We start from the raw sequence: 17,121 nt of genomic DNA on the forward strand, positions 1-17,121 counted from the left end.
ACTAGCATGTTCACTAGGTTTACTGACATTGTCAATGGCCTAAAAAGCCTTGGCAAAAACTATACTAATAGTGATCTTGTCAGGAAAATTCTTCGCTGTCTACCAAGGTCATGAAAAGCCAAGGTGACGGCAATCCAAGAAGCTAAGGACTTGAACAAGCTTCCACTTGAAGAGCTCCTTGGATCCCTAATGACTCACGAGCTAACAATGAAGCAGCACAGCGAAGAAGAGTCCTCCTATAAGAAAAAGGTAATAGCTCTCCAATCTACATCATCTAACAAAGATTTGTCTTGCAGTAGCAGCAGTGAAGAAGAAGATCATGAGGGAGATGATGATGAGGCTCTTCTTGTGCGCAAGTTCAGAAAATTCATCAACCACAAGAAGTCCTATCATCAAAGGAGAGGCCCCTCAAATTCCTATCGCAAGGATAAAGGTAAGGAAAGGGAAAATGAGGGGATTGGGTGTTATGAGTGCAAGAAGCCGGGGCACATCAGAGCTGAGTGTCCCTTAATAAAGAAGGGCAGCAAGTACAAGAAGAAGAAAGCCCTTGTCACCACCTTATCGGACTCCGACGCATCATCTTCATCATCGGATGAGGAACAAGAAGAAAAGGCCAATTTCTGTTTCATGGCCAATGAAAATGAGGTAACATCCAACACGCATCTCGATTTTACCTTTGATGAATTGTATGATGCATTTAATGAATTAATGATTGAATATAAGGCTATAAATCTTAAGAATAAAGAACTAAAAATAGCTAATCAATCTTACCTACATAAATACGATAAGTTAGTTAAGGATAAGGATTGTATCACCAAAGAAAATGCAGAACTTAAAACAAGCAACCAAATCTTGATACAAAAGAATAATACCTTAACTAAAGAAAATGAAAGGCTGAACAAAGAAACATTAGAACCCAAAAACTATAAACATATAAATGAGAGTATCACAAAAGAACTAAATGATCTAAAAGCAGAAAAATAGACACTAACTAAAGAACTTGAGAAATACAAACCCTTGGTTGAAAAATTTACATATAGTTCTGAAAAATTAAATATGATACTTAATAGTCAACGAGCTGTATTCAATAGAGCAGGTCTAGGATACAAACCTAAAAACAAGCAAAAACTTCTTAGTAACTTCTTTGTTAAAGCAGGAGAAAGTAAAATTAAGAAAATAACCTGTTTTTGTTGTGGAACTGTAGGACATAAAGCAAATGTATGTAACTATAGGAAAGGGAAAACTAAAAGAAAAATCAAAAGGATATGGGTTCCAAAAGGAACCAACATGACTAACCATGAAGGACCCAAGAAAACTTGGGTACCTAAAATTATATGATCTGCTTGTGTAGGAGTGTCTTGCAGCCAAGGTCAACAAAAATTGCTGGTACATGGATAGTGGCTGTTCAAGACGCATGACGGGTTACAAGGATCAATTCTTCACCCTTGAAGCTAAGAAGGGAGGTGCTGTGACTTTTGGAGACAACAACCAAGGTCACATCATTGGTATAGGTAAAGTACAAATTACCCCTTCTACTTTTATTGATAATGTTAGATATGTTGACGGTCTTAAGTATAATTTATTAAGCATTAGTCAATTATGTGATAAAGGTTATGATGTTATGTTTAAACCATCACTATGCATCGTAACAAATCCAAATGACAATAGTTTAGTTTTTAAAGGAATAAGACGTGGAAATGTGTATGTTGTAGACCTTGAGGATCTTGCCAAACACAACCCACGCTTAGTTGTTAATGAAACTAAGGACAATGATGCTAGTTGGTTATGGCACCGTAAGTTAGGTCATGCAAGCATGGACACAATATCTAAACTAGTTAAAAGAGATTCGGTGATAGGTTTGCCAAAATTAAAGTTTGAAAAGAATAAAATATGTGAAGCATGTCAATTTGGCAAACAATCAAAGAACTCCTTTAAATCTATAAATTGTGTCTCAACCTCTAGACCTCTAGAACTACTACACATGGACCTATTCGGACCAACTAGAACCACAAGCCTAGGTGGAAATAAATATGGTCTAGTTATTGTAGATGATTATTCTAGATACACTTGGGTCATGTTCTTAGCTCATAAGGATCAAGCTTTTTCAGTTTTCAAGAAATTTCATAAAGAAGTAACCAATGCTAGAGATACTTCAGTAATAGCTATTAGAAGTGACCATGGTACCGAATTCGAAAATCATTTATTTGATGAGTTTTGTAGTAAAAAGGGGATAACACACAATTTTTCTGCACCTAGGACACCACAACAAAATGGAGTTGTGGAGAGGAAAAACAGAACTCTAGAGGAAATGGCTAGAACTATGTTATGTGAAAGTAACCTCCCTAAGTACTTTTGGGGAGAAGCCATTAATACTTCTTGTCATATATTAAATAGAGTTTTATTGAGATCTATTATAAAGAAAACACCTTATGAACTTTGGAAAAATAGAAAACCAAAGGTAAACTATTTTCATATCTTTGGATGTAGGTGTTTTGTTCATAATAATGGGAAAGATAATCTAGAAAAATTTGATTCTAAATCTGATGAGGGCATATTCTTAGGGTACTCTACAACTAGAAAAGCATATAGAGTCTTTAATAAAAGAACCCTAGTTATAGAAGAATCCATACATGTTGTCTTCGATGATTCTAGTGATATCTCTTCTAGTAAGAGAGTTAATTTTGATGATGATACGGAAATTCTTGAAGAAAAGATTGACGAGATGACATTACAAGATAACAGTCAAAAATTAATTGAAGATGCATCATCAAGCCAAGAGACTATAGTAGATCATGGGCTAACTAAAGCTTGGAGGTATGCTCACGGGCATCCTAAGAAATTAATTCTAGATGATCCGTCTCAACCTATTAGGACTAGAGCATCCCTTAGGAACTTAAACAATCATCTAGCTTTCGTTTCACATTTTGAGCCTAAACGCATAGAAGAAGCTGAAAAAGATGTAAATTGGATAAATGCAAGGCAAGAAGAATTAAACCAATTTACTAGAAACAAAGTATGGAATCTAGTTGAAAGACCTTCTGAATATCCAATTATAGGTACCAAATGGATTTATAAAAATAAACTTGATGAAAATGGAATTGTCATAAGGAATAAGGCTAGACTAGTAGCAAAGGGCTATAATCAAGAAAAAGGTATAGATTTTGATGAAACCTTTGCTCCTGTAGCTAGACCTGAGGCTATTAGATTATTATTAGCATATGCATGCTCTAAGGACTTCAAACTATTTCAAATGGATGTAAAAAGTGCATTTTTAAATGGGTATATTAATGAGGAGGTATATGTAGAACAACCTTCTGGTTTTGAAAATCATCAATACCCTAATCATGTATATAAATTGAACAAAGCACTTTATGGTTTGAAACAAGCACCTAGAGCATGGTATGAGAGGCTTAGCAAATTTCTATTAGAACATGAGTTCTCTAGGGGTAATGTAGATACAACACTATTTCTGAAAAAGCAAAACAAAGATATGTTATTAGTGCAGATTTACGTTGATGATATTATTTTCGGTGCTACTAACAATCGCCTCTGCGAAGAATTTGCTGATTTGATGCAGAGTGAATTTGAGATGAGCATGATGGGAGAGCTGAACTACTTCCTCGGGCTTCAAATCAAACAGTCTGAAGGAGGCATCTTCATCAATCAAGCCAAATATATCAAGGAGATGCTTAAAAAGTTTGATATGGAGGGAAACAAGTCAATCAGCACCCCCATGAGCTCATCATGCAAATTAGACCAAGATGAATCAGGTAAATCTGTAGATCAGAAACTATATAGAGGTATGATAGGATCTTTATTGTATCTTACTGCAAGTAGACCTGATATCATGTTTAGTGTTTGCATGTGTGCTAGATATCAGTCTAATCCTAAGGAATCACATCTAATTGCAGTTAAGAGAATCTTTAAATACCTAATAGGAACTAAGAATATAGGTTTATGGTATTCTAAAGAATCTAGCCTAAAATTAATAGAATACACAGATTCAGACTTTGCTGGATGCAAACTTGATAGAAAAAGTACCAGCGGGTCTTGTCAATTTCTAGGAGAAAACTTAATCTCATGGTTTAGCAAGAAACAAAACTCGGTTGCATTATTGTTGACCCCCTAATAGATTTTGATGAATACAAAACACTAGAGTAAAATTCCATTATATCTTAACAATTTAATTGAGGAATTCATGTGTTTTATTAAGAATATTGTTAAGAAATGTCTAGGCAAGTTCCCATAATTTTTATGAATTTATTGAAGAATATTTTGAGTTAAAGAAAACAGATCAGGGACAGCCGAGACGTCTCCGGATAGTTTCAGAGACGTCTCTGGCACAAACAGGAAGAACCGGCACACTTGGAGACGTCCCCGACACCTGCCGAGTCATCCCCGCGTTAGCGGAGTCGACTCTCTCAGTAGCGGAGTCGACTCTCTCAGTGGCGGCAGAAAGGCAGTTTTCAAGAGATATGCGCGAGACGTCCCCACAGTAAGCCGAGTCGTCCCCGCAAGTAAAAAGGAGACTTCCCGAGTCGTCCCCAAGATAGCGGAGACGGCTCTCTCAGGGTTTTCCAGAGAATAGTTTTTTGGGTAATAAGGAAGCGGAGTCGACCCTGAGACAGCGGAGTCGTCCCCATGCATAAAGTGCAGACAACCCGAGACGTCCCCTGAAGGAGCGGAGTCGACTCTCTCAGGAAATTCCAGAGGACATGTTCTTCGGAGATAAAGAAGCGGAGTCGTCCCCAGATCAGCAGAGTCGTCCCCATTCAAAAAGTGCAAACAAGCCGAGACGTCCCCTGAAAGTGCCGAGTCGACCCCAGACAATGGAAAAAGTAAAATCTTGTAGCCGAGACGTCTCCCGTTGAAGCGGAGACGTCCCCGGAGCGACTGGAACGCGACTGACAGCTTTTCAGGTTTGGTTTGAATTTCAAATCCTTCTTTCTTTGTCTCTAACGGCTATATTTGCTTTTTGGGCTATAAAAGGGACCTCTTAAGTGCTTCTCAACAACTCTTCACCAACCCAAAGCTAGATCATTCAAGAGAGAAGTAAGAAAGAAAAGTTCAAGGGAGTGAGTGCATTCAAGTGAAGAAATCAAGTGTTTTCAAGCTTCCCAAGTGATTTCAAGCTCAACCACTCTCGTGCACTTGGGATTCAAAGCTCACACTCAATCCTACGCGCTCCACATCGGAAGAATCAATATCTCCCACGCTTCCAACGGCAAAACGATTCTTCCGGGTTCAATTGTTCATAATTGTTATATTTGCTTTTTAGAGCTTTTATTTTCTTTTGTAAACTCTTTCATTGTGGTGCTTGTTCCAGTCAAGGGACTTGGAACAAGGAAAAGGCGTCCCAAGCCTAAGTGAAATTGGGGGTTTTGGGTTTGTTGTGAGCCCGGTGTAAAACAACGAGTTGGGTAGTGAACTCGCAAAACTACCGTACTGTAATCGTGGATTATAGTGGAAATTCCCAAAGGTGATTTGGGGAGTGGATGTAGGAGCAGTGGAAGCTCCGAACCACTATAAAACCTTGTGTTTGCGATTGACCTTTCTCATTCTTCCTTCTTTACTTTAGTGCATATATTCGTGTGTTTTATTAGTCAAAAGTTTTTAAAACACCCAATTCACCCCCCTCTTGGGTGACCATCTCTGGGCAACAAGTGGTATCAGAGCGGGTGCTCTGTGTATTTCTTGAAAGACCTAACCGTCTTAGCCAAAGATCTAGATGGCAACACCCTTTAACAATGTTCCTGCCGAGGGGCAAGCAACCAATAGACCTCCACTCTTCAATGGGACAAATTATACCTATTGGAAGACTAGAATGAGAATCTTCATTCAAGCACAAGACTATGCCTTGTGGAGGGTTATAGTCAAGGGACCACAAGAACCATCACACATAGTTAATGGCATTCGAGTTCCCAAACCTGAGGAGGATTGGGATGAGAATGATGATAGGATGGCTCAACTTAATTCTAGAGCCATGAACTCATTATTTTGTTCTCTAGATGTAAATGAGTTCAATAGAGTCTCCACATGTACTTCCGCTAAGGAAATATGGGATAGGCTTGAAGTTACCCACGAGGGTACAAATCAAGTCAAAGAGTCTAAAGTGAACATTCTAGTTCACAAGTATGAGTTGTTTAAGATGGAACCCAATGAAACCATCACATGCATGTTTACTCGCTTTACCGATATAATTAATGGTCTAAAGAGTTTGGGTAAATCTTATACTAACCCAGAACTTGTGAGTAAAATTCTCAGGTCTTTGCCGAAAGCATGGGAAGCAAAGGTCATGGCGATCGTAGAAGCCAAAGACCTCAACACTTTGGGATTAGAACAACTACTGGGCTCATTGATGACGCATGAGCTCACAATGAAGTAACATGAAGAAGAGTTGCCGAAGAAAAGGACAATCGCACTCAAGGCTACCTCAAGTGTGTGTGAAGAAGAGAGTAGTGAGAGTGAAGAAGAAAGCCAAGATGAGGACTTGGGTTTGATAGTAAGGAAGTTTAAGAAATTCATGAGAAGAAAGAAACCTTTCCCAAGAAAGAAATTTGGAGGGAGAAATGATTGGGAAAAAGAAAAGAAAAAAGAAAGAGATCCAATCATATGCTATGATTGCAAGAGACCGGGACACGTTCGTTCCAAATGCCCTCAACAAAAGAAGTATTTTGGAAAGGAGAAGAAGAAGGCATTGAAGGCAACATGGGATGATAGTGACACATCATCCTCCGAGGAAGAGAAGGAAGAGACCGCCAACTTGTGCTTCATGGCTTCGAAGACGACGAGGTATGTCAAAACCCAACTATAAATTTTACTTTAGAAGAATTATATGAAGCTTTTCAAGAACTTATGGGTGATTGTAGTATGTTAGGAGCTAAGAATAAAGAATTAAAAGCCTCCAATCAAAAACTAAAGGAAAATATTGAAAACCTATTAATTGAAAAGGAGAGCGTTAAAAATATTAACACTACTAACCTAGAAATCAAAAATTCAAAACTAAGCATTGAAAATGAAAAGGCAAAAACACTAATTAAGGAATTAAGTCTAAAAGTAAAATCCCTACTCGACAATAATACCTCACTTGCTCAAAATGTTGAATCTCTTAAAAAAGATATGGAAGAACTAGTTAAAGAAAATTTGAATCTTAAGAATGAGGTACATAAGTACAAACCAATTGTTGAAAAATTCACACAAAGCTCTAAAAAATTAAATCTTATTCTTTCAAATCAAAGAGCTGTTTTCAATAAAGCCAGATTAGGATATAAGACTAATAAGCAACAAAAATATCTAAAGAATTTCTTTGTAAAAGCAAAAGACGTAAAAACTGAAAAACCAACATGCTTTCTTTGTGGAAGGAATGGACATAAAGCCTACTCTTGTATTCAAAGAAAAATCCAAACTAACAAGAGTACATTTGTAAAAGCTAAAAACATAACTAAAGTATGGGTGCCTAAGGGAACCAACTACACTAACCACGAAGGACCCAAGAAAACTTGGGTACCTAAGAGCTTCACATGATCATTTTGCAGGTATGCCTTGCAGCCGGAAATAAAAAGAGAATGTGGTAACTTGATAGTGGTTGCTCAAGGCATATGACCGGTGACAAGAGTCTCTTCGTCACCTTGGAATCAAAAGAAGGAGGAGTAGTCACATTTGGAGACAATGCTAAAGGCCGAATTATTGGTGTTGGTAAAATCTCCATATCACCCTCCTCATTTATTGATAATGTATTGTTAGTTAATGGACTAAAACATAATTTGTTAAGTATAAGTCAATTTTGTGACAAGGGCTTTAAAGTATCATTTGAATCATCACTATGCATAATTAGTAGTCCATTTGACAATGAGATCATACTCACAGGACATAGGCATGGAAATGTTTACATGGTAGATCTTGATGATCTCACCATGAAGGATGGCCAATGTCTTGTAGCCATGAATCCCAAAGTCAATGAGACTAGTTGGTTATGGCATCGTAGGTTAGGGCATGCTAGCATGGATTTAATCTCAAAATTAATTACAAAGGATCTAGTCAAAGGTCTACCAAAAATAGACTTTGAAAAGAATAAAATCTGTGCTGCATGTCAATTAGGGAAACAAACAAGAAGTTCTTTCAAGTCTAAGAACATAGTTTCAACATCAAAACCCTTAGAACTAATTCACATGGATTTGTTTGGACCCACTAGAACTGCTAGTCTAGGGGGTAAGAAATTTGGTCTTGTAATTGTTGATGATTTTTCACGTTTTACATGGGTTTCATTTCTTGCACACAAAGATGAGTCCTTTCCCGCTTTTATCAAGTTTCATAATAGGGTTTCAAATGAACTCAATCTTAAACTAAAAGCAATTAGGAGTGATCATGGTACCGAGTTTGAAAATCAGTATTTTGAAAAATTTTGTGAAGAAATTGGTATCAATCACAACTTCTCGGCACCTAGGACACCCCAACAAAATGGGGTGGTAGAAAGGAAGAATCGCACACTAGCAGATATGGCTCGTACCATGTTGTGCGAATCGGATCTACCAAAGTATTTTTGGGCTGAAGCAATAAATATTTCATGTTATATCTTAAATCGTGCTTTAGTTAGATCCATCTTAAAGAAAACACCGTATGAGTTGATAAAAGGTAAGAAACCAAATATAAGTTATTTTCATGTTTTCGGTTGTCGATGCTTTATTTTGAACAATAGAAAGGACAATCTCAGTAAATTTAGTGCTAAATCAGATGAGGGGATCTTCTTAGGTTACTCCTCATCTAGTAGAGCATACAGGGTCTTCAACAAGAGAACTCTCGTTGTTGAAGAATCCATTCATGTTGTTTTTGATGAAACTAATGGAGATTCTTCTAGAAAAGAAGAAGATGGTGATGTAGGTATACTTGAAGACCAAATGAAGGAACTCTCCACTCAAGACAAACAACATGAGGATGAGATCAAAGAAGATACAAATCAGCGAGATGAAGAAGATCAACCTCCATCAAGAAGTCAAGATCTTCCTAAAGAATGGAGGTATGCACATGGTCATCCAAAGGATCTAATCCTTGGTGATCCGTCACAAGGTATAAGAACTAGATCCTCTTTAAGAAACACTAGTAATTATCTTGCTTTCGTTTCACAAATAGAGCCTAAATCACTAGAAGAAGCTGAAAAAGATGATAATTAGATGAATGCTATGCAAGAGGAATTAAACCAATTCGAAAAAAATGAAGTTTGGACTCTAATGAAAAGACCCCCTAATGTTTCAATTATAGGCACCAAATGGGTATATAGAAATAAACTAGATGAAGATGGGATAGTAATAAGAAACAAAGCTAGGCTAGTGGCCAAAGGATATAATCAGGAGGAAGGAATAGATTTTGATGAAACTTTTGCTCCTGTTGCTAGGTTAGAGGCTATTAGACTGCTTTTAGCATATGCATGCTTCATGGATTTTAAACTCTATCAAATGGATGTAAAAAGTGCATTCTTAAATGGCTATATAATGGAGGAAGTTTATGTAGGACAACCTCCAGGTTTTGAAAATCACTTACATCTAGATTATGTGTATAAATTGCATAAAGCATTGTATGGACTTAAGCAAGCTCCTAGGGCATGGTATGAAATATTAAGTAATTTCCTAATTGAGAACAAATTTAAGAGAGGAAATGTAGACAAAACCCTCTTTATTAAAAGAAAAGGAAATGACTAATTGCTTGTACAAATTTATGTGGATGATATAATTTTTGGTGCTACTAATGATAGTCTTTGTCAAGAGTTTGCCAAGCTTATGCAGGGAGAATTTGAAATGAGCATGATGGGTGAGCTCAACTTCTTCCTTGGGCTACAAATAAAACAATCAGAGGAAGGCATCTTCATCAGTCAGTCCAAATACATCAAGGAAATGCTGGAAAAATTCAAGATGAAGGATGCAAAGGAAATCAGCACACCCATGAGCTCAAGTTACAAGCTTGACAAAGATGAAAAAGGTAAAAGTATAGACTGCAAATTGTACAGAGGTATGATAGGCTCTCTACTTTACCTTACTGCTAGTAGACCAGATATATTATTCAGTGTTTGTATGTGTGCTAGATACCAAGCATGTCCTAAGGAATCACACTTGCAAGCTGTTAAAAGAATATTTAGATATCTAGTAGGGACATCTAATGTAGGTTTATGGTATTCTAAACAATCTGACATAAACTTAATTGCTTATTCCGATGCTGATTTTGCCGGGTGCAAACTCGACAGAAAAAGCACAAGTGGCACATGTCAACTCTTGGGTGCCAATTTGGTTTCTTGGTTTAGCAAGAAACAAAATTCAGTTGCCTTGTCCACAGCTGAGGCTGAGTACATTGCAGCTGGAAGCTGTTGTGCCCAAGTTCTTTGGATTAAGCAACAACTTGAAGACTTCGGTATCAAAATGGATAATATACCAATTAAATGTGATAATACAAGTGCAATTAACTTAACAAAAAATCCTGTCCAACACTCTAAGTCAAAGCATATAGAGATTAGGCATCATTTTATTAGGGATCATGTGCTGAAAAATGATGTGATGATTGAATATGTATGTACTGAAAATCAATTAGCTGATATCTTTACAAAGCCCCTTTGTAAAGAAAGATTCAATTTCTTAAGGAATGCCTTGAGCTTGTATGATCCCAGCAAATGAGTTGAATTTGTATTGCATTGCTTTGCTACTCAAACTAATAATCAACCTCAAGGTAAACATAAGTGAAAACATGAATTCATCTAAGCTAAATGACGAACTGTTTGACTTTCCGGAGGATGGTTACCCTCCCTTGGACTCTTCATGGAGATATTTTCAGAGCCTATTTCATAGGTATTCGAAATTTGGTCAAACATTCCTCATTTCAATATTAATAATTCAAAAATCATTATCAAATTATTATAGGATGTATCATTAAGGGGGAGGATCACAAACAAATTCACTCTAAGTTTATCAAAAGAGATCATGTTGATTAGGATGATTAAACATAAATTGGGAGAAGATAGAATACAATCTGAAATTTTTCAGTGCCGGAGACGTCTCTGGCAAATCGCAGAGACGTCCCCCCAGGGGAGACGTCTCGCCTTAGTCGCGGAGACGTCTCGGGGACCGAATGAGGGCTTTTTAAATAGGTCGAAATCGCTCGAGCCGACCCGAGCTTTCTCCTTCATCCCCAACCAAAACGAAAAACCCTAGCCTCCATTTGCTCTCCACCTCAAACCCTAGCCTCCGTTTGCTCTACATCACAAACCCTAGCATCCATGGCACCAAAGAAGGCTAGGACGACCCGTGGAAGGCGACCTAGGGTAGCGGCCGACGGTGAGGATCGGCGGGAAGAACCCTCCGCGCCGTCTCCTCCGGTTGCTCCGCCAACCACGACTATTTCCTGTGCAAATCGCACAGTCACGACCGGAAGGTACATAGATTTCTCATTTTTAGATCATGAGGGGTTCTCTATTGGAGAGAGACTCCGAGCCCAAGGGTGGGAGCACCTTTGTACCCTAAATACCTTGACCTACCCCGGCCTAGTTAGAGAACTTTTTAGCAATATGGCCTTAGGGGACCTAGGGTACACTGGATATGTCCGAGGGACATTAGTAGAAGTCAATGAAGATGTCCTATCCACTGTCTTACAAATTCCTAGGGACGGTGAGGCTCCAACCTCACATCCCCAAAGGGAGTCAGCCCTAAATTTACTTTTAGGAAGAGAGGACTGCGGCCCTCTTGATGTTGTCAATTCCCAGGACCTAAATGCAGAGATGAGACTTCTCTTAAGTATTGTCAACCGGGTCCTATTTCCTAAAACCGGTCGCTTCGATTTTGTTTCGGAGCGAGACTTAGTTATAATGCACCACATCCTACTAGGGATCCCTCTAAACCTCCCTAGACTCATGCTAAATTACATTGCCCTATGTCATAGGTATTCTAGGTTTAGTATACCCTATGGCATGATCTTTACCTTAATCTTTAAACACTTCAAGGTTTCCATTCCAACAAATGAACCTGCAAAGCCCTTGAGAAACACCGACTATTACAATGAGGGCACAATGAGAAGAATGGAATTTCATAAGATAGATGGATCGTGGGTCAAAGTACCAAAGAGAAAAACCCAAATTCTAGAGCCTGAGATCCCACATCATGAGTCTGACCATCACTCTCCTCCACCTAGCCACATGGATATCCCTGATATTCCCTCCAGCTCAGCTGGACCTTCCACATCCATGCCACCACCTCCTCCAGTTAGTGGGCCCTCCTTTCTGTCAGAGGATCAGATGCGCACCTTAGCATCTGCCATTTGCCAGCAGATGAGGGAGGAGATGAGATCCATGATCTCCACAGAGTTGGCCCCCATCAGAGCTTCACATGAAGGGCTTCTACAAGAGATGAAGGATATTAGAAGTCAAATTGAAGCTACAACACAAGAAATAATTGGTGTGGGTGCCACCCAAACCATCAGATCATTAGAGCTCAAGGACAGCTTGAAGAGCATTTCCAAGAGTCTTAAAGAGCTAACAAAACTAGATGGCAATGTGAGCACCTTAGTTGCCCAACTCAGAGGAAGAATTGAAATGGCAACTATAGAGTTTGAGGCACTTGTGGCAGGTTTCCACAAGTCACAGGGAGATCAATTTAAGACCCTCATGGATTCCATCAACACATTCATAGATACAGCTTGTAAAGTTTATGAACAAAATACAGCTGGTAGGGCCCATGAGCAACGTCGCCGATGATGGATATCTTGTAGGATCTTCTTTTTGTAAATCCTAGGCTATTTTGAAACACTTTTGTATTAGAAATCAATACTTGTAATGATTTCTTCTTTTTGACTATGTACTGACTTCAAAGGTTCACAATGATACATGAATACAATCCCTTTTGAAAACTGTGTACATTGCCAACTCTATGTATGTGTTTCTATGAATGTGAATGTGCCTCTTGATGTGTCATAAGAATCTCATAACATACATTAAGTATTCAGATTTGGCACAACGTATCAAAGCATCTGAAACAGGGGGAGCACAACCTGAATATCAAAGGGGGAGTAAAATGAACACTGAATATATTGAATATAGAGATAATTTGTCCCCTTCATTGTTGATGACAAAAAGGGGGAGTAGATATTGAATGTAGAGATATTGAAAGGGGGGAGCAGTTATATATATGGATATTGAATATGGAATGCAAAATTTATAATCATACTCCAAAGTTGATTTAGAAAAGATAAAATTGAAGAATATTGACCTTAAGATAATTGCCCTTCTGGAAAAGAAAGGGGGAGTCAAAAAGAATCTAGCTTTCAATTATCCTCAGCATCAATACTTCATTTTAACTTGATTCAAATTCAGTTGATATGCTAAAATCATTTAAGAACTATAAAGATCAATCTTATGCACAAGGAAAGAACTGAAAATTGAATACTTTGAGTGATGCACATTGTATCTAATTCTAATCAAAACATTATACTTGTACATCTGATCAACACTGTGTATATGTTTAAATCTCAAATTTTGCATATACTCAGTGTTTTGTCATCATCAAAAAGGGGGAGATTGTTGACCCCCTAATAGATTTTGATGAATACAAAACACTAGAGTAAAATTCCATTATATCTTAATAATTTAATTGAGGAATTCATGTGTTTTATTAAGAATATTGTTAAGAAATGTCTAGGCAAGTTCCCATAATTTTTATAAATTTATTGAAGAATATTTTGAGTTAAAGAAAACAGATCAGGGACAGCCGAGACGTCTCCGGATAGTTTCAGAGACGTCTCTGGCACAAATAGGAAGAACCGGCACACTTGGAGACGTCCCCGACACCTGCCGAGTCGTCCCCGCGTTAGCGGAGTCGACTCTCTCAGTAGCGGAGTCGACTCTCTCAGTGGCGGCAGAAAGGCAGTTTTCAAGAGATATGCACGAGACGTCCCCACAGTAAGCCGAGTCGTCCCCGCAAGTAAAAAGGAGACTTCCCGAGTCGTCCCCAAGATAGCGGAGACGGCTCTCTCAGGGTTTTCCAGAGAATAGTTTTTTGGGTAATAAGGAAGCGGAGTCGACCCTGAGACAGCGGAGTCGTCCCCATGCATAAAGTGCAGACAACCCGAGACGTCCCCTGAAGGAGCGGAGTCGACTCTCTCAGAAAATTCCAGAGGACATGTTCTTCGGAGATAAAGAAGCGGAGTCGTCCCCAGATCAGCGGAGTCGTCCCCATTCAAAAAGTGCAAACAAGCCGAGACGTCCCCTGAAAGTGCCGAGTCGACCCCAGACAATGGAAAAAGTAAAATCTTGTAGCCGAGACGTCTCCCGTTGAAGCGGAGACGTCCCCGGAGCGACTGGAACGCGACTGACAGCTTTTCAGGTTTGGTTTGAATTTCAAATCCTTCTTTCTTTGTCTCTAACGGCTATATTTGCTTTTTGGGCTATAAAAGGGACCTCTTAAGTGCTTCTCAACAACTCTTCACCAACCCAAAGCTAGATCATTCAAGAGAGAAGTAAGAAAGAAAAGTTCAAGGGAGTGAGTGCATTCAAGTGAAGAAATCAAGTGTTTTCAAGCTTCCCAAGTGATTTCAAGCTCAACCACTCTCGTGCACTTGGGATTCAAAGCTCACACTCAATCCTACGCGCTCCACATCGGAAGAATCAATATCTCCCACGCTTCCAACGGCAAAACGATTCTTCCGGGTTCAATTGTTCATAATTGTTATATTTGCTTTTTAGAGCTTTTATTTTCTTTTGTAAACTCTTTCATTGTGGTGCTTGTTCCAGTCAAGGGACTTGGAACAAGGGAAAGGCGTCCCAAGCCTAAGTGAAATTGGGGGTTTTGGGTTTGTTGTGAGCCCGGTGTAAAACAACGAGTTGGGTAGTGAACTCGCAAAACTACCGTACTGTAATCGTGGATTATAGTGGAAATTCCCAAAGGTGATTTGGGGAGTGGATGTAGGAGCAGTGGAAGCTCCGAACCACTATAAAACCTTGTGTTTGCGATTGACCTTTCTCATTCTTCCTTCTTTACTTTAGTGCATATATTCGTGTGTTTTATTAGTCAAAAGTTTTTAAAACACCCAATTCACCCCCCTCTTGGGTGACCATCTCTGGGCAACAATTATCTACTGCTGAAGCTGAATATGTTGCAGCCGGGAGTTGTTGTGCTCAAATCTTATAGATCAAACAACAATTAGAAGATTATGGTATTAAACAAGATAAAATACCCATTAATTGTGATAATACAAGTGCCATTAATCTAACTAAGAATCCAATTCAGCATTCAAGAACTAAACATATTGAGATAAGACATCACTTCATAAGAGATCATGTACTGAATGGTGATGTGACACTACAATTTGTTTGTACTGATGATCAATTAGCTGACATTTTTACAAAACCCCTAAGTGAAGAGAGATTTAGTGTGCTTAGGAGGGGATTAGGAGTGATTGATCCATGCTAGTGGTGTTTTCCACTAGTTCATTGATTTTGATGATTAGATTGTGGTTAATTTAGAGTTTCTTTACAATGATCATCAAATCAGATCATAACTTAGTGATTTTTCCTCATTCGGCACGAACATAGCATGATTTTTAGGTGCGTGCCAGAGTTCGAGACGACTCGAGTAAGTTTCAGAGTCGGCTCGTAAGGGGGAGTCGACTCGCACATTTACGGGAGTCGACTCGAAAACAATGGCAGCAGAGGGGGAGTCGACTCGCATACAGTAAGGAGTCGACTCGAGGTCAACAGGCGCCTAAGGAGAGTCGACTCGCGCATATTTTGGAGTCGACTCGAGGTCGAGTCGACTCGCGACTCAGTGGAGTCGACTCACAGTCGGGATCCGACTTTTTAACCCTAACTCCATCGTTTAGAAAACACTTATTTTCACCGCCGCCACTGTTCAAAACCCTAGAGCCGACTCCTAGAACGTCTCCGGCCGCCCCTAGGTCCTTTTCCCGTTGATCCTTCATCGTCCATTAGGATTTCATCCCATTCTAGGTCAACCATGCCTCGCAAAGCCACTGTCCCAAGCCGGAAGAGGCCCCAGTCCGCGACCGGTGCCGAGCGGCGTTCCAAGGCTCGGAACGACCCCGTGAGGCCACAACCTCCAGCTCGTTCCCCGCCGAGGGCCGTTCCCTCGAGGCCGTGTGCCGGGAAGGCGGTCTCCACCGGGAGATACGTCGATTTCGACTATCTCTCCCGGGAGGGCTTCACTATAGGAGATAGACTTAGGGCCCAGGGTTTAGAGTACTTTTGTTCCCTAGACCTCCCCACATACCCTGGCCTAATTAGAGAGTTCTATGGTACTGTCCATAGGGGGAATGGGGGAATAGAGGGAACCGTAGCCGGTGTCCCATTGTTTATTTCCGAGGATTTCATAGCCCAAATCCTCCACCTTCCACAGTTAGGGGTGGCTCCCACACACCCCGAAGATAGGACTGAGGCCCTTACGGCCATTCTAGGGCATCCACCTCAGTCCCCTTTAGATGAGGTGTCCGCCAGCTCACTTTCAGTTGAGATGCGGCTCCTCTTGAGCATCATTTCTCGGTCTTTGTTCCCAAAGACCAGACGGTTCGATTTTGTGTCTGAGAGGGACCTAGCCCTCATGTACTACATTCTTCAGGATACCCCCATAAACTTTCCCAAGATGATATATAGATACCTATGTGAGCCACTAGATAGACCTAGGCTCACCCTCCCCTATGGCATGATGTTCACCCTTATCTTTAGGGAGGCCGAGATCCCTATTCCTGAGGGGGAACCCTCTCGCGCATTGCAATGGACAGATCGCATGCGTCCGGGGACCCTACACAGGATGGGGTTTCGGAAGGTAGAGGGGACCTGGGTTAGAAAGTCTTCCACCTCCACACATACCACCAGACATTTCCCTAGTCCTGAGCCAGACTCAGATTATCCTGACTTTCCCTCCACTTCTGCTCCTACCACCTCAGCCGGACCCTCCTCCTCAGCTCCTCAGCCCATGGAGGTCCGGATCGCTCCTGAGCAGCTCCGGGAGTTGCGCCAGGAGATAGTTAGAGACCTGCGGGATGATCTACTTCGGGAGCTCCGGGGTTCAGTGCCTGCTCCCTCTCCTGCACCATCTTCAGCGTTGGTCCCTTCCTTGACAGCCGTGACTGAGATGACGGCCC

This window comes from Phoenix dactylifera, chromosome 10, assembly GCF_051530095.1.
Source record: "Phoenix dactylifera cultivar Ajwa chromosome 10, Ajwa_hap1_PhDact_Kaust_v1.1, whole genome shotgun sequence".
In the NCBI taxonomy this organism is placed as follows: Eukaryota; Viridiplantae; Streptophyta; class Magnoliopsida; order Arecales; family Arecaceae; genus Phoenix; species Phoenix dactylifera.